The 21,371-nt window shown below is 33.3% G+C and overlaps 1 protein-coding gene across 1 annotated transcript in view; it reads left to right on the top strand.

Annotated features, from left to right (window-relative positions):
- LOC118735680 (potassium voltage-gated channel protein Shaw-like) overlaps positions 1-21,371 on the top strand; it is a 40,924-nt gene that overhangs the window by 1,284 nt on the left and 18,269 nt on the right. The window lies entirely within an intron of this gene.

The raw sequence follows: 21,371 nt of genomic DNA, 5'->3' as shown, positions 1-21,371 counted from the left end.
GCGACTCCACTGGAGGAGTCATGCTCTAGCTGCCGTAGGCTGCTGTGCAATGAGCAGGGATTTATTTGAGGATGCATTCATGCAGAGCCCCAGTGTGGCTTGTAAGCCGGAGCTTACTACCATACCAAAAAGTACTCCGGGAGTGGAGTGGGAGCGATGCTCAAAGCACCGCGTGATAGCCAAGCTGGTTTAGCGTTGACCATGCTGAAAATGCCAGCGACTTATCACTTCACTAAGTTCAGCGAAGAGATATTTGAGAATTGCATAAAAAATGCATACCCAATTAGGAACGAGCGAAATACTTTTAAACACAAGTGCGTGTGTGTGTTCGCTGCACTTGGTTTATGCGGGAATGCAATATAAATGCGTGTGGGTGTTCGCTGTTCTTTGTTTATGCGGGAAATGCATAAGTCGCTTAAACAAATATGTTAAATTTATAAGATTTCAAGTAAAAAGTTTTATGGAAATTTTTCGATAAAAAAATTTAATTCTTTCAAGCTAGCTAGCGACCCTAAAAATTGTATTAAATTTTTTAAATCTTGGTTGATGTCTTAATATGGGCCTCATACAAAATTTAGATGTTATTTAAGAAAATTTTTAAAATTATTAATTTTTGTTTACAATTTTTGGAATTTGCGTGTATGTCTTAATTTTATGCCCCATACAAAATTTAGGTTTTGATAATAAAAAGAAAAATTTTCAAACATAGCTAGCGACCCCTAAACATTTTATAAAATTTTTGAAATCTTCGTTAATGTATAAATGTGGTGCCCTTTACAAAATTTAGTTGTTGATATTAAAAATAAATAAATAAATTTTTTCAAACACAGCAAGCGACCCCTAAACAATTCATACAATTTTTGAAATCTTCGTTGATGTCATCATTTTGTGCACCAAACAAAATTCAAATGTTGATATTTTAAGGACCGCCCTTGTATGTTCATGTGCTTCTAGTATATTTTTAGTTGTACTTTTCCATACATTATTCTGTGAAGTGGCGTTAACGCCGCTTAACTCTTGAAATGGAGCGCAATTAAAGTGCTGCGCCTTTGCAAGCACTTAGAAAATTATTTCTTAGCGTAGGTTACTGAGCAGCCTAATTTGCTTGGATTTAAACACGCTGAAAATTACACGGATAAGTCATTTTCGCTTAGCCTCAGAATAAGCGACTACCTGGGAGGCAGTAAGTAAGCTTCGTGTAGTCTGTTATTGTGTGATATTATAGCTGTTTGTTATAGGGTATGTGCCATTATATAGGTGTTTTTTTTTTACAAAGAGGATGAGGGGCTGAGTTGCCTTAAAAAATTTATAATCTCGTGTGGCACCGGCTAAATTTCGACTTTTCTTTCTATTTTGGTGGAAGTCAAAATGTCGAAAAGCTCCGTCGCACATCCTAGTATTAAATAAGTAAAAAAGTGGTTAAGAAAGAGAGAACACTGTGGTCTCAAGCATTTGTTGTATATCGATAACAACCTCAACGAAAGTAGGGTGTGAATGAAGCATATAACAGCTACGTGAACTATCAAGTCCCACAAGCTACTAGCCACTATCGCATCACGATCGTAGTGCGAGGTAAGGAGTCGCATCGTTCAAGAGGTGACACTCTTTCCACCGCTACCGATATAGACCGGGACAGGGAAGGTGGATTGTCCAATATACTCTTCATCCTAATCCAAGGTGTCATGCGTTTTTTCGTGCCAATAGTATGGTTTGCAGTCAGTGGCTTTCCAGCTGTATGCCAACGAAGGCACCCGGATACCAGTCCTTTGTACTGTTTACAAGGAAATATAAGATTTCGAGATTTTCGAGCGAGGTTAAATTATACCGACGTAATTCTTAACAGAATGTTGGACTCAAATCGCACTCTACGCCTGTAAAGCAGCGGTCGAGTCTGAAACCGCACATCGTACAATGGATGTACTATACGGCGGTTATCCGACCGTCTCTCTTCTCTGGGATCAGACCTGGCTCTAGAAATGTCCATTTATAGGAGCAAATTGCATAGGGAACAGAGGGCTGTCATCATGTTAATTACAGGAGCCATACCCTCTACTCCCAGTAAGATTCTAGTAGTTCTACTAAATCTTCTTCCTACCGACCTTTACGGTAGATTTTAGCTTGCTGCAATGCAGCAAGATGAACTCCAGCTCATACGTAGAGAGCTTAGGTTTGATCACTCGAAAATTCTGAACACCATTTCCAGCAACTTTACGTGAACTGGATTATATCTACCCAATGCTCTGCTTCGATAGTATTAGAATACCAGACACAACCTACTAAATAAACCGCCCGGACTTATATCCATGGTCTATCGCCATTTTTACGGATGGGTCAAAGCTCGACCACTAGGTTGGTAGCGGAATTTACCCTAAATGCCTCTCACTAAACCTCAGGATGCAGCACACTGACCACTCTACCGTTTAATTATCAGTTATAAGGGAGACTGCTCTATGGCTCAATAGTGCCCCAACATCTCTTTAGCCCGTTATTATTTAACCTGAGAAGCAATCGTCAATGGGATATTTACAGTGCAGCAGTTGTTCTTCGAAAATTCCAGGAATGCGTGTAGGTTTTGGGTTCTTTTTAACGAGGAGAAGGCATCGAAAGCCTATGACGGAGTATAGCGAAAAAATTTAACCCAATAGATCTCCTACCGTACAGCACCAATGACCCCCGGTATATCGTTGAGTTTTTCACTAAGCTCACATGTACGCTACAGTTCTAGCATATTTATTCAGTTAGTTACATAGGCCCCCATACTGGTTTAAATTACCAAGATTCTTCTTCCGTCTTATTCTTCTGTGTAAAGCTTTAAAGACATCAAAATCTCTATGGCCGTTTTTAAGTGAAGAGAGTTTTCGCATGATGTTGTAGCTTCGTTATTAGTGCGCATCTACGGTTCAGATTTGATGACCTTCACAAAAACTGCTTTTGCGCATTACATATATTTATGTAGTTAGATACATATGCAGATAAGAATTTTGGAAAAAGTGGCAATTCTAATCAAAATTTCTTTCAATTGAGCACATATTTTAATATTTTGCATAACTTGTACATATATATATATATATATATATATATGTATATAAGTTAACTAAATTCGACTTTTCAAACATATGGCAACTCTCTTCAAAAGAATTTTCAAACTATAATCTTCTGAAATGTCTTTCGTTTGACATTGTGTTACAGCTTCAATTAAATGATGAATTAACTTGAATTCAATTTCCCAAATAAGTGGAAACTCTCCTAAATATGGTAAAAAGCCTTTTCAAACACATTCGATTGATCCCCATATTTTAATAATTCATTTAACTTGTTCCACATTTTGAATGTAAACTGGTGGCGACCCTCCTCAAATGACTCTTAAATATTCTAGATGTTCAAACAAAAAAAAAAAAACTCTTACCACTCTTCCATTTTCCACCCATATCTAAATATTTCATGTAACTTTATGCATAGTTAAATTAAATCCACCTTATTAAGGAGGTGGCAACTCTCTTCTAAATCTTTTCAAACTAATACCTTCTTAAACCTCTTTCGTCTGACACCCATATTCATATGATTATTTAAATTACCTTAACTTAAACTGAATCTGATTTTCTAAGCATGTGGCAACCCTCCTATATAGTTCAGAAATAAAGCTTTTTCAAACTCATTTCGATTGATACCCATCTTTTAAAAATTCATTTAAATTATTAAATTATTTGAACCTAATTTTTTTAAGATGTGACAAGCCCCTTCAAGCACCTCAAAACTATTTTAAATGTTCAAACTTAACTTGACACGCATTTCATGCAACTTGTATAAACGTAAGTGAACTAAATTCGACCCTTCCTACACGTGGCAATACTCTTAAAAAGTATTTTCAAAGTAAAATTTCTTAAATCTCCGTCGTCGGACATTGTGATACATATTTCAATTAACTGATAAATTTAGTTGAATTGGTTTGTTAAACATGTGGCAACCTCCTTCAAATTAGTACAAAAATAAAGCCTTGTTAACACATTTCGATTGATTCGCATATTTTAATAATTCATTTAACATTTTAGCTGATTTGAATTCAACATTTTCACCAGGTGGCAGCCCACTTCATAAACCGCAAAAATATTCTAAATGTTCAAGCTAAAGAGTTCTTAAGACTCCTTTGTATGTAACCGATATTATATTATTTTTCAAACTAAAACCTGCTTAAATTTCCTTCGTCCGACACCCAAATTGTGATCATATTTCAATTACCCAATTGCCTTAAATTAAGTTGAACTCAGTTTTTTAAACCCTTCTACATGTAGTTAAGAAATAGGGCATTTTCAAGACCATTTCGATTGCTACCCATATTGTAATAATAGATTTAACTTCTTAAATAACTTTACTTAAATTTTTTGAAAGGTGGCAACTCTTTTCGAAAAGAAAACAACTTTATTTTACATTTGCAGGCCAAGCCCTTTAATATGGCAACCAACTTTTTAAAATCGAACGAACAGTGTGGATCTGATGGCGCTGATTATTAAATAATTCAAATTAAATTTTTTAAAAGGTGGCAACTCTTTTCGAAAAGGTTAAACCTTATTGCACATCTACAGCACGGGTCCTTTAATTTGACATCTCATTTTTTAATCAGATATGTTTTAAACGTTTTCGATAACGCTTTCTGTGCAGGTGTCACCTGTGTCCATGTGTTCCAGATTGAGACTCATTTCCTTTTCAAGAACTCTACTCAGAACAATTTTTTATTTGCCTTTTTGCCACATGTCGTATGGTGCGTGAATCTGGCATACACAATTTTTGAAAATTTTTTTTTTTTCAAAATATCCAGAACTTTTTATTTCCTTCTCAAGAACTCTAGAACTATTTGAAAGCTACTCAGAACAACTGCTTTTTTTTTGTCGTTTTGCGTCATACCGTATGCCAACTTCCGAGACATGCCAGAAAAGTCTAAATTTTAATTCGTAAAAGCAGAATCGCTATTAGGTGCTGGGATATCTCATTTAAATTCGTTTTTAAGGCGTTCTAAATATTGACTCAAGAAGTTTCAAAACCTTACACGTCCATAACTTCGATAGGTAGTACTACCTACTGGTTAAAATCTCAACTACCGGCCATTGAACTGATCTGTGAGCCAAATAGCCAAGAGCAGATATAAACCCCTAACTAATTTTCGCATTTTCTTTTTTTCTTGACAAACCTTTAAGTTATTTTAAGCAAATAATTTAATTTTCCTCTTAAAGACACATCCTTTTCGCTTTAAAGTAAAATTGCTGAAAAAAATCACTGCTATAATGTTAGCACACTTCCGCTTTTATATTTCCCTTCGTTTTTCAAGTCATTAGCACCCACAGAATTCCCATTGCATGCATGCATGCACAATGTGGCAGGCACATTTTTTTTTTTTATACCTGCGATTGAGCATTGTTGCTGTCGATTGGTATCAGAAAAATTGATTGGTTGACTGACTATATTGCTGTGGTATTGGCAAGTGACGGAAAACGCTTTTAAATACACAATTGTTGCTATTTGAACACAGTGAGTGGCAATCGACTTTGAGGGCTCAGAGCGACGTGCATAAATACCCAGTAGGGAAAACGAGTGTCATGTAGTGATATTGACAGTTAGAAGCGCGGCTGTTGTTTAGGATATTTTTCACAAAATGTGAAGTGTCTGAAACTGACTAGTTTTTAACTAGTCCAAAATATTAACACAAGGAGTATAAGAACTGAAGTATAAGGTATAAGAAGGTATGTGTCAAGTATGTACAGATAAATGAGATGCCTGTTCCTCATAGACTGACAGGGTAATTCTGGCTACTGTCTTTCAACTCACCATAGTCTTTCGACAAAATCTTTCGTAAGACAATTTTTAATTCTGGCAACTGTCTTGAAAACTTTTTTTTTTGTTGTCTTTCAAAAGTCTAATTGAAACATCTGATTTTTCTGAATATTAAACTAAATAAAAAAAATATATATTTTTTTAATACAATAAAATTAGATTTAAAGAAAATTAAATAAAATTGGTTTTTAAAATTTAAATGGAATAACAAAATAAATATTTCCCTAAAACAATAAAATACAAAAAAATAATAGAAAATTAAGTTAAAATTTGGAAAAATTTACATTAAAAAATACATAGAATAAATTTCTAAAAATAAAATTAATTAAAAATATATATATAAAAATATGTATATTAAACCAATAACTTTTAAAATTTAAAAGAAAACTAGATTAAAAAAGAAAAAAGCATGTAAATCGAAAAAAAGGAAAAATAAACAAGCTCCTAAAAATTGAATGTAATAAAAAAATCTATAAATTTCGTTTTAAATCAATAAAATATAAAATTAAAGCAAGAAAAAAAATCATTTTTTTATTATATAAAATTTAAATTTTTTTCTATTAAACCGGTAAAATCTAAATCTAAAAGAAAACTAATTAAAAAAAAAAAAGAAATTAATTTAAAAACCAAATAAAAAATTATTGAAGCTCGTTTCTATGAATCAAACTGAACAAAAATAATACATATGTAATTCTTTTAAAAGTAATAAAATTTAAAAATTAGAGGTAAGTTAAATTATAAAAGAAAAACAAATTTCTAATTATGTGAAATTTTAAAATATTTTTCGTTTTAAAAAGACAAAATTTTAAATTAAATAAAACGTGATTAAAATCCAAAAATTAAATAAAAAAATAAATAGAATAAGAAAAAAAAAATAACTTTCTTAAAATTCAATTAAGAAAACATGCTTTTTTAAAACATTAAAATCTGAAAAAAAGTTAAAAAAAAAAATTAAAAAATTCCGCAGCCCGAGGTTTCGCACCTCCGATTTCTCAAATGGTAATTAAAAATATAAAAATTAAATGAAAATTAATATTAAAAAAAAAATATTTAATAGCAGAGAAAAAATAAATATAAGAAGTTTTTAATAACTTAAATAATAAAAATATATTCTTTTTATAACATTTAAATCTGAAAATTAAATTAAAAAACGAAAAAAAATCCGCTGCCCAAGGATTTGCACCTCAGATCTCTCGGATGGCACGCCGTGCTATGTTCACTGTACTTCAATATAGTAATTTTTTATCTTTTGCACTCAAATTTTGTGATTCTGGAAAATTAGTTCTATGAAATTTAAGAATTTTTAATTTTTTTAATGTTGTTTTGAGCTTTGTACCACTATTATGCGTATTAGGAAAAATGGCATTTTTTGTTACATTTCCTTTGTGAATTACCTTAAATGTAGTTGCATGGGAACTAGTTTTCGATTAGGAAAAATATGTATAATTAAGCTCTAGCTGCAAACTTTTATTCTGGTGAATGGCGGGGGAAACAAATGGGGACTCGTCTGCAATTAGTCTCCCACTGGTTTACGGAGTATTCAAAATCTATTGCTTTCGTTGTGGGGTTTTAGCATGTTACGACTAAAAGGGTTAACGTGTCTACACAAGACGAGAACATTTACACACATACATACATAGCAGTGACAACACTGCGCTCACCAGCGCACCAAACCACAAAACCGCAGTGCTTTTTTTCTGCTTTCAAGTATTACATTTTTTGTTTTTGTTTTTGCTATATTTTGCGTACATTTCTCTTCGTTTTGTTTTTATGCCATTACGCATGCTGGCTTTAAAATTTACACCACTTTTGTTTTTGTTATCCTGGCGAATACATTTCTATACACCTGCTTGGCGAGGCAATCGCCAATGCAGCTTCCGAGCCTTGTTCACCTTTTAACGGTATCATGCAATGTTTTGTGTTATCGGCCTACACGTTTGACTGAGTCGGAGTGTTTTCCACCCATTGCCACGCTGGACCATAGCACAATATTTTGTGCATTTGTACTGTTTCCCACACTTGAGATTTACTATGAGGATAACTTTCGCCCACCGGAACAGCCAACCGCACAGTCGGCCAACTGTAGCGCAACTATTAACGATTGTGTTTGCCACATTTTTTAACTATTTTCTTTATTCTCTTTTGTTTTCAGTATGGTTCAAAGTTAAATTTTATATCAGTTTGCTTACAATTGGCATCAAAATAGCCAATAGCTGAATTTGCTTTCAATAATGATTGGCTGTTGGTGCCATGTTTTGTTTATTTGTGTGCTTGTTTAATAGAAAAAAAGATTCCGTTTGGTCTAGTATCTAGTGGATATTTGCCGTTAGTTTAAATAGCCAAAGTTTAAGTGAAAGTGTTTAAAAAAAAATATATTTTCTTTCTTCTTTATAAAGATAAGGGTTTGGCATTTTGTTTTAAAACTTACTTCGGGCAAGTGACCGCCGCGACTGGCTCGAATAAATTCCAGACGAGAGGCCCCATTTTCGACCACTTTTTGCAGCAATTGCGGCCGTATGTCAGCAATAACGCGCCGAAGATTCTCTTCCAAGGTGTCAATCGTCTCGGGCTTATCTCCGTAGACAATCGACTTCACATAAAGCCACAAAAAATAGTCCAGCGGTGTTAAATCGCACGATCTTGGAGGCCTCGCCACAGGCCCACGACGCGAGATAATGCGCTCACCAAAAGTTTCCTTAAATATATTGATTGTTTCGTTGGCTGTATGGGGTGTAGCGCCGTCATGTTGGAACCAAAAGTTGTCCACATCAACATCCCCCAATTCAAGCACGAAAAAGTCATTAATCATGGCTCTACAGCGTACCCTATTGACTGTAACATTATGGCCGGCTTCATTTTTGAAGAAATATGGACCAACGATTCCCTCCGCACATAGATCACATCAAACAGTGACTTTTTGAGGATGTAACAGCGTCTCAACAATGGCTTGTGGATTATCATTACCTATTAACATACCCATTCAATCAAAAGTGAGCTTCATCGCTGAACAAAATTTTCTTGTGAAAATCGGGATCGGTGGCCATCTCGTTCAGGGCCCATTCACCGAACGTGCGACGCGCTTGATGGTCGTTCGGCTTTAGATCTTGCACGAGTTGGATTTTGTAAGCCGCACACCAAGATCCTTCCGCAAAATCTTCCGTAAAGTAGATGGGCACACTGTGCACTGTACGGCATCTTTAATGATGTGCATTATCCACTAGAGTAAATGTGGTGCTTAACCGATCAATGGTTGCTCGAATTACCGACTCTGCTGGGCGATTATGTCGACCGAATATTGGACGCAGCGCGCGATGCGTCGCGCGAATCGAACCATTGTTTTGGTAATAAATTTGCACGATTTGCTAACGTTGCTCCGGAGTGAGTCTGGTCACTATGAAATGGTAAACCAAACTGAATATAAATCAAGTAACAGCTGTCAAAAAGACCAACTCCGAAAAAAGTATTGCCTCATTGAAAACCACACGTTAAAAAAAAAACCTTTATTTTCACTTACTTCTAAATTACATTGGAACACCCAAAGTAAGGTTAGTTCGCTTGCAAGCTCCAATACAGTCAGGAACTGGGAAGACGGTATATAACTCGTTGGCTGAGCCAATATAGGTACATCTCTCTCATTTATGTAGTCCCATATACACAGCAGCGAGTAAGCGAAAGAGCTGGCGAATTTTGCAGATTTGCATAATTTGCATGATTGGCTTAGGTTAGGTTTAGTTGGGTTACTTTAGGTTAAGCACGAGGTAAGTCAGTTTGGCCAACATCTCGATGAACTGCGAAAGCCGCACTGGGGTGTGATGCCTGGAGATTCTAATCAGAAAAATGAAGGTGCTACAGGAAGATTAAACTGCTACTTGTCCAGACTATATCCCGACGTACCCATGGTATGTACATAATAATGGCCGGCATCTAAAGCTTCGTACAGAACACCAACCTCTCAGTTAAACTCCACTCACACCCTTCTCTCTTGGCTCCGACCCCGTCGAGATAGTACGTTTACTGGGCTTACCTTTAGTTCAGCTTGTCGACAAAGATAGAAAGATTGACAGATTCTAGGCCGGGTTGAGTACACGTTACAACAACAACGGGTCATCCAATCCGTAGTGTGCTACTCCGACGTCAGTGAAAAAATACATATTTAGAGCTAAAATTATTATTTATTAGGTCAACGAAACTATTTGGATGGTACCTAGAAGAGTTTATGTCTATCTACTAATCCTGTATTAACTGGCAATGATAAATTTTCTAAGGAATCCCGAATCCCTTATGTCGAATATTTAGTTCAGTTTATCTTGGGCATCGATAAAGATCCATAATCCTATATCTCCTTACGTTATTTTTCAAGGTCGCCAACAAGAACTCAACACCACTTTTGCTGGAAATAGATACGTAGGATAATAGTGATTCCGCATGGCGTTAAAGCGCCAAAATCTTATTTCACATTTTAAACAGGTGGCAACCCCATTCAAACCCTAAAAAAATATTCCAAATGTTTCATCTAAATCCAAAGCACCCTGTTGCGCTGAAAATAAGTGCTAACGTCAAACAATAAAACCTTCTTGCATATCTAAAATTTTATAACACTTTTCTGAAATTCGAAATAACGGTGCAGATCTGATGACACATTCACAAAGTTAGATAGATATTACTTTTCAAATAGGTGGCAATCCTAATAAAAAAATATTTTTGGCCTAACGTTTTTTAGAGCTCTTTCGTTTGACACTCATATTTTAATATTTAATTTAACTTGTGTATAAGTTAACGAAATTCGTTTTCTCAAACAGGCAGAGATAGCAGCCCTCTGCGAAACCATTTTCAATAAAATCTTTTTTAATCTATTTCATCTGTCATTGTGATACATGTGCCAATTAACTGAGGAATTAAGTTGAATTAAATTTTTTGAACTCGTGGCAACCCTTCTAAATTTAGTTCAGAAATAAAACATTTTTAAATTCATTTCCATGGACAGTAATTTTTTCGTAATTCATTTAACTTAGTAAATAATTTGAATTAAGCTTCTTAAACCGCTGGAATACGTCGAAAATAATCTAAATCTTCGAACTAAAGATTTCTTAAAACTCTCGATTGACACCCATTTTTAAAATTTCGTATAACCTGGGAATAATTAAATTAAATTCGACTTTTAAAACAGGCAGCAGCCTCTTCAAAATATTTTTAAATTACTGATACATATTTCAATTACCTAATTCGAACCACTGATCAACTTCTGAGTATTTTTATGCCTCAAGGCATGGAATTGATAACCTATTGCAAAAGTTAAATAGAAAAATATCATTTCCAACTACTTTTTCAGATCTTTGCGAATAACAACCTCAGGAATCCAGAAGAAAAGAGTCATAAGTCAATAAAAAAGTGTTTCCAATTGTTATTGTCCTTGAAAGATCGGCCTGGCAGTCACCAAACTTTGAAAGCTCAACTGTAAAAGGCTGGTCCAAATGAAGTCTGGTAAAGTGAGCATTCACTAAAGACATGTTTTGTTTCTTGCAGTGTCTTATTTCGAATTGCAGCCGTTCTGCCTATAATCGGATGTCCAGTCCAATGTCCAATGGGGCAAGCCGCACTGAGCATTACCACTGTTTACTCTCTCCTATAACGTTATCAAATGAATTTGGGCGTTACTGTACCCTCCAAAAGGCTACAGGTTTCTAAAGATGCAAACTTCGTAGACCTGGGCCTTTTGTTTCGTTCGCTGATGAGAGGAGACGTTCTGCCGAACACAAGAGAATTGCTAGATTTTTAATAATTTAAACCCAGCCATAAATACTTTGCGCATTTATTTTTAGTCATTAAAAATTTTGGCATAAATTTTTAGAAATTTAAAAACTTTTTAATGACTTTAAATCTGACCATACATTTTTAGTTATTAAAAAAGTACACGTATATTTCTGGTAGTTCAAAAACTAATCACATATTTTGGATGATTTAAAATTTGGCCATACATATTTTTAATATAAAAACTTTAGTTAAATTTTTGGTCACTTAAAACTGGCCATACATTTTTTGCATTTCAAAATTTGATCAAAACTTTTGAAACCTAAAAGTGTGGTCTTATATTTTTTGTATTTTAAAAAGTAGACATATCTAAATATGTTGGCACTTAAAACTGGCCATAAATTTTTAGTCAATAAAAATCTGGCCATACATTTCTAGAATTTCAAAAATCAGGCATCGTTTTTGATGACTATAAATCTGGCCATACAGTTTTAATAATTAAATATAAATATTTGCTAAAATTTTTTAAAAATAAAAATGTGGTCATTTATTTTTAGTAATTTCAAAACTTTGACTCAATTTTTGGTCACTTAAAATTGGCCATACATTTTTAGTCATTAAAATGCGGACTGAAATTTATAGTACTAGACATAATTTTTGATGACTTAAAATCTTACCATAAATTTTTATGGCCTTATTCATAAAAAAAGCTCTATAAAGTAACAGCTTCATAGAAATTTTAAATTTATAAAGCAGTTAAAGGCTTCTTTATTTTTTATGAATTTGGTTTTACTTGAAATCTGACCGTACTTATTTTTAATTTTAAAACTGTTGTTGTTAAGTTTTTGGTCAGTTAAAACTAGCCACGCATTTTTGGTCGTTCAAAACTTGGAATACACTTTGATAATTTCAAATGGGTGGGTAAGTTTTTGGCCACTTAAAACTGCCCATACATTTTTAGTCATTAAAAAAAGTGGGCAAAAATGTTTGGTGATTGAAATAAACTGAGCATACAATTCGGGTGCTTTTTAAACTGGACACAAATGTTGGATGTTTAAAAAAACTGGGTATAACATTTGTTTAAATTAAAATCTGTACATACATTTTGGTAGTTAAAAACTAGAATTGATAACCAAAATTGTTCATTAATTCTTGCCAGAGCGTCGCGTCTCTTTTTCCTTGTCTTCTGGGTTAGTGAAAGTGGACCCTCGCCGACACTTGTGGGTCTTTTACAGCGAGCTGCTTCCCCGCTCACAGCTATTTCAAGCGAATGCTCCGCTTCCGAATCTCAACAAGAGTGGAGCAATTTCTGATCATACTTGTGTGTGTCTTCTGAACTTTGATATGCACTCTTTTAGAGAAACGCGCTCCAAAGTCTAAACTAATTTAGCTCAATTAAATGCAGACGATGTCCCGACCATATACCGATATCACATTCAATTAAATTCGCGTTAATAATTTCTTTATGAATATACGATATGTGCAGCAATCACACACACAATTTGATTTGAGTGACCCTACAACAATAAAATCAGAACTTTTTACAACCGTTTTGTTATTTTTTCATGATACTCTGTAGTCGTAAAACCACGCGCTGCTCACTCGCAACATTTTCATATAACGTTAAAAATTTTTATTAGGGCGTCATTGTACTTATACTTAAATATGTATCTAAGTACTTGTACGTATGTATGTATGTAAATGTATATGCCATATTGTGGCGTATATTATTCCAAATTCGCTTATTCATCGTAATTTAGTCTGTGATTATTATCATTAAAACGTTGGCGTAAGGACATATTCATTGTTTGTCTAGTAGTTACGCAGCTTGCCGCCCTACCAGGTCATCGACGCTGACTAGCACGCCCAGAGGTAGAGAAGTGAGCGTAGGTGTATATAGGCATATTATGTTTTTTGTGAAATCTCTGCGCTCAATAGCAAAAGATGTTGTCGCGCCAAGCCAACGGAAGTACGATGAAACTGAGAATAGCTTTTATAAGGCACACATAAGTAGCTTTGATTTGGCTTTTATTTTGATGGGAGTGCAATGTCCTTGAATGTCCCAGTCAGTAAAATTTGTGGAGTAATCCATTGATCATATTTTTTACTGGGGAGCTTTTTGAAGCTTTTTTATACATCGCTCTTACAAATAAGAATCACACTTTGCTCCCAGGGCACAAAGTTACGGCTAATCAGAGAAAAAAAAAATATATGCAGTATTAAATTGAAATCTGTTTAGCATACCGAGAACAACTTGTTGGTTGATCAAAGTTGATTAACGACTGGATCTAAGGGATGCCAGTAAATGAAGGTTGAGACCGATTTACATTCATACTTTTTTGGTCGTTTAGAATCTGAACATAAATTGTTGGTAACTTGAAAGTTAACCATACGTTTTTGGTCAATTATAAACTGGCCATAAATTCTAGGTAATGTAAGAATTTTGCATATCTAAAAGCTTAAACAGACGGCAGCGTGAATCCGGATTAACTCGCACTTAATCCGGATCAACGCTGCCGTCTGTTTATGCTTTAACTTCAATTAAATAGGGGCCATAAATATTTGTTAATCTAAAATTTGGACATAAATTTTTGATAATTTAGAAACTGGACATAATTTTTTGTTATCACCAAAACTGGACATAATTTTTTATTTTTATTTTTTAATTGGAAATAATATTTTGGACCTTATAAAACTGGACTTTAACTTTTGATGATTATTTGAAAACTGGACATAATATTGTACTAACTTTAAAACTTATGACGTTTTCTTTTCTCGAAAAAAATGTCATCTTCTTATATGGCAACATTATCAGACGCATGTGAAGATGCCGAGAAAAGGAGTTAGGACAAAATAAATGCAACATTATTTCGAGAAAAGGAAACGCTATTAATATGACTTTCTTTTTATTTTAAAACAGTAAATTAAATTTTTGTTATTTAAAAACTGGACATGAATTTTTGATAACTTAAAAATAGACATATCATTTGGTTAGCGTCAAAACTGCACATTTATTTATTTTTTTTTTTTAACTGCACATGAATTTTTGACAATTCCAAAATTGAATATATATTTTGCAAACTTCGGAATTGGACATATTTTTTTTTTTTTTAAGAATTATTAACTGGACATAGTCTTCAAATAAACAAAAATTATTGTTTATTTTAAAACTGGAAAGATAATTTTGGTGATTTTAGAACTGAGCTAACTTCAAAATCGGACATAAATTTGTGTTTATTTAAAAAATTGGAAATATATTTTTGGTCATTTAAAAACTGGGCATAGATTTTTGATAACTAAAAAAATTAGATATATTTTGCTAACTTCAAAACTGGACATACATTTTTGCTTCTTTAAAAACTAGAAGTATCTATAAATTTGGTGATTTTTAAAAGGCTTATGCATTGTTGAGAATTTAAAAACTAGACATATATTTACCTAACTACAAAATTGGATATAATTTTTTGTTTATTTAGAAGCTGAAAGTTAAATTTTGGTCATTATAAAACTGGACGAAAATTTTTGATAAAATAAAATTCCACAAAAACATTTGGCCACCTATGAACTAATCAGCTGGATTCTGGTCATTGAAAAACTGGGCATACATTTTGAGACTATTAAAAAGTGGCAATTTTTTTTTTTTGGTCGCTGGACATAATTTTCTGTTTAAACAAAAACTAAACATATATTTGTGTTCATTTTAAAACTGAGCATAAATTTTTGTTAATAGCGCTTTCGCTATACATTTTTGATCACTCACAAACTGGGCATACATTTTTGGATAGTGAAAAATTTTGGCATAGATTTTTAGTCATTTAACAACTTGACATGTTTTTTCATTTATACGTTTATAATTTTAATTTCTACATAAACTTGTGGTAATTCAAAAACTGGGCATAATTTTTTTTATTTAAAGCCAGGTCATTCATTTTGATAATTTAAAAACTGAATAATTTTTGGTAGCATAAAAACTGGACATAAACTTTGATTATTGTAATCCTAAAACTGCTTCTAAGCTTTTGATTAATTAAAATCTGTTTTTTTCGAAATCATCAAAAATTTGTATCCAATTTTTAAATCGCAAAAAATGTATGCCAATTTTTTTCATTTCCAAAAATCTATGTCAAATATTTCAATAACTAGAGAGTCGTACCCACTTTTAAAATTAATAAAAAATTTTTACGAAAATGATGCCCATTTTTTATTTACTAAAAATGTATGTATATCCCGGTTTAAGTTATTAAAATTTGGTGTCCAGTTTTTAAATGGCCAAAAAATTATGTCCAGTTTTGTTATGGCCAAAAATTTATGTCCAGTATTTCAACTACCAAAATTAAATTACCGCAAATTTATGACGGGGTTTTAACGACCAAAATTATGTCCAGTTTTTGATTTACTAAAAATATATGTCCAGGTTTAAGTTATTAAAAAATTGATCTCAGTTTTTAAATGGCTTAATGCCCAGTGTTATGTTCACTTTGTGAATAAACAAACCAATTCTGTCCAGTTTTTAAATTGCCAAGAACTCATTTCGACTTTTTTGTCTAACTTTCATCTCGTAGGACAACTCCATTAACAAAAAAAAAATAGTTGAAAATTTGGAAAAGAGCTAGCAGACGAACTAGTTGCGCAGCAAAGCGAACTGTAAGTAAGCTGCTTAAAGCTTTCACGGCAAGGCTTCATAGCAATCTTGGTTTTTTTATAGTCGAAATATTTGCTTTCAATTCTTACGCTGCTTGCTGTAAGTGGTATTCGTTTTATTTCTGTGGTACTCTGATTTTTACGGCCATTCCACTTGCCGCATGATTGAGCTTTTGTCTACGCTGCCAACTGCCACATTTTTCGCCATTACAATCTTTTTATCCATACGTACATATATGTATGTATGTAGGTATCTATTAGGGATGTCAATCCCGGGATCCCGGAATTTCGGGATACCGGGATCCCGGTATTTTTCAAATCCCGAATATTCCGGGATTAGTCGAATTTTTTGCAACCCTTAATGCTATAATTTCTTTAAGATCGCATTTCCATCAAAAAAAATTATGATTTTGCTTCGCTCAAAATGGAATAGATGATGCACTTATATATTTATTTTTTACTTAAATGTGTTAACTTTTTTATTATTACTTAAATATACTGATAATATCCTAAATTGATCTCAAACAGTGATTTAAAAAATTTTATATATGTAGTTACATAGGCAGTTACTGCTGTGCCAAATACAGTCACTTACAAAAATATTTTGCATCGATTTTTTTGCAATATTCAAAATATTTTTCATGGAATTTTTTTGTTAATTAAAAAAATATATAGCTCATTTTACAACAAAAATCATGGAAATCACAATTTCACACTTTAGAGAAAGTTGGTTTAAGTTCACCAAATTATCATAAAAATATCAAACTTTTTAATCATAATTTTTAAAAAAATTCTATTATGCAGTTTTATAGCCCATTCAATTTAATACAATAAAGTGCAATTTTAAAGTTGCTAAAAACTCCCTCGAGTTGTTAAATTTTTTTTTTACTGACGATGTTGGGCATTTTCTTCCTTATAACGAATTTTTTTGTGGCAAAAAAAAATATATAAAATGTCAACGGGATGTTTTAGCAACTTCAAAATTGCACATACGTACATATTTTTTTAAATTAACAAAAAAAAAATACCATGAAAAATATTCTGAATATTGCAAAAAAAAATCTATGCAATATATTTCTCGGAGATGCATTTGTACTTGTAGTACAAAAACTATGTTATAAATTAATGAGGATATGTACATACATACATATATGTTTGTCAAATTTTATGTTTGTTTTTTGTTGATTGAAAATACTGATTTATCGCCTTAATTAATATGTAAATGAGTTACAATAAATTGTACTTTTTTTTTGTTATATCAATCTGATTTAAAATACTATAATAAAATGATCACAGATGTGTTGCACTTTTACCTGAATTTCGGGACAATCCCGGGATCCCGGGATTGTATTTTCAGATCCCGAAAATCCCGGGATCGACAAAACCCCGAAAATTGACATCTCTAGTATCTATGTACCAAAAAAATTGTGCGTAAGCTTTACTGCTAGGCTAAAGTGGCTAATGAAAAGCGTGATTGGGAAAAGATAAAAATATGCTTATTGCTCGAATCGAAGGCAATTGACGTGAAAGTGATTTATAGCAGTGAAAACAAAACTAAATTTGATAAAAATTTAGTGCATTATGACTAGCTATAAAATCTCACTTGCTTTAAAAAACCAATAAAATTGTGCGCAAGTTTGTTTTTAACCGACTTCCAAAAAACGAGGAGGTTATCAGTTCGCCGGAATATTTTTTTATTTTTTTAATTTTTTTTAATTTTTCTTTATTTTATTTTTTATTTTTATGTTTGTTACCGCATAACTTTGGACCGCGTCAACCGATTTCGATAATTCTTTTTGCATCGGAAAGGTAGTATCTCAGAGGTGGTCCCATACTAATCTGGTTACGATCCGTTATATATATATATTTTATATGAGAGTTGAAGTCGTTTTTTTTAGCTAAAAATTACTTGTTAAATTCAGCCCTCCGGCCACTGATGGCTGCGAGCCATTCAGCGCTTTATGAAAAATGTTTTTGCCTTATTTATTCCCCATCCTTTTTATTTTATCTTTTGTGTTTGCTTTTGTCTTTTGCTTTATACCAGCTACGCTCGCAATTTCATTTCCGCCACCACATCTCGCACACCATATGTTTGCTGGCTCCGCTTCATTAATGTCCTTCCCAGCAGCTGGTGTGTGTGGTCAGCTCTACGCTGTTTGGCACTACGCTGACGTTACGCTTCATTAAAGTTTGGATTTTTTTTTTTAAATAAACTTTTGCGTTGCTGAGTGCGCGCACGCCTTCAACTTCCCTGTATTATTCATTACATTCATTCATTTCCGGTCGCTTTTCATGCGAAATTGTTTGGAAAGCATACGAAGATATGAGACTGCGTGGCAGCTAGTCTGCGTTGTGGACAGTACTAGCGACAGCGAAAATGCGAAAGAGGCAACAGTGTTTAACTAAACGACTTTAGCCTTTAGTGTAATCGCAGTGGGAAAAATATAAACAGAAAAAAAAAACAACAACGCATTTGCTACGAGTATGTAATGAAAAAGCTCACTGCCAGGAAACGATGTCCTTTCTAGCGATTTGTGTACTTTTTTCTCATCATGTATGTGCGATATGTTTCTATGCGTATGCATGCACAATGTAGTTAGAGTGTGTGTGTGTGTGTGTGTGTGTGTGTGTGTGTGTGTGTGTGGCGCTTCTATACAACCCCATAAAGCCATAACCAGTAAGCTAAATTAACAAAACATTAAAATCTTGTCTCCTAATAGAGAGGGCTACCATGTAAATGGTTACTAGAAAATAATGCTCCTAAGCGAACCGCATTCAAAATTTAACAATTTGAAGCATATCCCATTTCTAGCTATCGCAATAGAAATCCTGTCCATGGTTAATGTCCTTTGCTCAAATATTTAGCTGGAAGTTGTATAGCTATCTATGCAAGAGTAGCTAGAGCAAGCTAAAAAAAAAATTGCCAGTGGACGAGTCCTTACCACCTACCACTAACTGCCATGGCGTCTGTCTCATATTAGCCTCTACTCAAATTAATTTCTCCGCTGGACTTGACTCATAGAAATCGCTAAAATCGGGCTTGGGTTCCATAGGGCTCTTTAAATTTTTGTAGAAAGTAACCTTGTAGTTTCGCATCAGTTAGTTGACTGTTCGAATGTTAAAAGTAGCGTTTGTAATAAAAAGTAGTTGATGAGATATGCGATACAAATTTTGTCGCTAATTTCAAGCTAGAGGGATCGCCTTTTATGCTTTTGAAGCGCGCTAAGTTAGGTTAGCTTACTTTGTTGCTCTCATCCAGCACCCGAGAGAGGACGCAGTTAAGCCACCATGGGCCCAAACCATCAGGCAGTGCCAGTGGTCTCTCCAACCAGAGGAGTGGGCGAGATCTACGGTTATCCAAATTAGGCCATAGATGTCCTGCTATTCTGCATGGGGGCTCCGCAGACCATTTTGTATTTGCTTGTGCGCTGAAATTATTCTCCAGACCGAGTTTGCAGTAAGATTGAGGAATGTCGCAATTACGAGCGGAACTGATTGCAGACAGTGCGGTTCCTTTCCCTGTTAGTTCATCTGTATCACAGTTGCCCAACAAGTCTTTATGACTGGCATTTAAAGTACGTCTTCCTTCCATGGCAATTTTCGATGCGGATTTGTCAGAATTAACAGCGAAATACTGGCAACTATCTTAAAAGCTCTTTACTGTCTTTCGAAAGACTATTTGAAAGTTCTGCTAACGAGGAGGCCTTAGCGTTATCTTCTTCGTCTTTTAGCAAAAAGTTTTTTAAAAATTAAAATAAATTTATTTTTAGTTTATTATATTTTTATTTTTAAAACAATACAAACTAATAAATACAATAAAACTAAATTAAAAAGAGATACAAATAAAATAACATAAAAATAGAGCAAAAAATTCAAAAAAAAATACACTTTTTAAAATTTAATGAAATTATAACAGTAAAATCTAAATAAAAAAGAAAAAGAAAAAAAATTAAATAAAAAAATAAGAAAATAGTACTTAAAGATATAAATAAACAATAGTACTTAAAAATAAATAAAAAAATGTATTTTGCCTTTTAAAACAATAAAATTTAAAACTAAAAATCAGATTAAATTGAAAAAATGAAAAATATTTATATGAAAGATAAAAAAAGTAAAACACATTTCTTATAATTTTATGAAATAAAACAAATTGTGTATATTTTTTTAACGCAGTAAAATAAAAAGAAAGATATATAACAAATGAATCAAACTAAATTTCCAAAAATTTAATTATTAAAAAAATATATTTTTTGCCTTTTTAAGACTATAAAATCTGATTAAATAAAAATATAAATTATGGTAAAAAAAGAATCGCTGCCCAAGGTTTCGAACAATTTTAACCCTCTAGCGGCTTTCCAAATGCCATTTTATTCAGACTTTCAATAAAAATGGGTAAAAGCGACCCTTTAGTGAGGGCGCTAATGGGTTAAAATATTCTACAAAATTATTCCTCGTGCAATTTCACTATAGGTACCCAAACTACATATTTCGGCGCAAAAAGAATTTTAACGCTATTTCCGCTTATGCTAAAAACACTTGGGAAAAAGCTTATTATTGCCATAAAAAGATTACCTAAGAATACAAAAAGATTTGGAGGTTTTGCTATATGGGTCTAGATCTTTCATCCTGAGTTGGAATAATTCCAGAAATCAGACTGTCTATAAAACAACGTTCCTCTAAATGTTCCAGTTCACACTCCTTAACAGTGTGGAATATATTCGGTCTTCTGGTAGTAATTGCAGCCAACTAAATCGACTTTAAAGATTTAAGTCTCCCTGGTTCACCTCTTCTGATGGATTCAGTCAAACAAATCATTTAAGCTTCGTCAATGACTGCCATGAAAAGTACCAGCCCTATATCAACCATCAATGAAGAGAAGGTTCTATGTGGTTACTAAGCTCTGATTAGTTAACTAAAGATTTTGAAAGAATTTGCTGTATCTATGTAGATGAGCTGAGGCTCCACTACTTGCACGTGCGGTTAGATGTTCGTCTCGTAGTAATCGAAGCAAAAATTTTCGAATGCCAAAGCTTTCGGCTGACTGGGTATTTCGTGCAGCAAGTCATATTTGGCTACTTAATTCCGACTATGCTTGTCTATATGTGTATTTTAGCTATCACTACCGCTGCAAGCATTTCCGTGTTGAGAGGCATAATACC

Source organism: Rhagoletis pomonella, unplaced genomic scaffold (assembly GCF_013731165.1).
Source record: "Rhagoletis pomonella isolate Grant_MI unplaced genomic scaffold, Rhpom_1.0 Rhpom_scaffold_00003, whole genome shotgun sequence".
Classification (NCBI taxonomy): domain Eukaryota; kingdom Metazoa; phylum Arthropoda; class Insecta; order Diptera; family Tephritidae; genus Rhagoletis; species Rhagoletis pomonella.
Note: the sequence above shows the minus strand (reverse complement) of the source record. Positions and strands in the feature narration are given on the sequence as shown.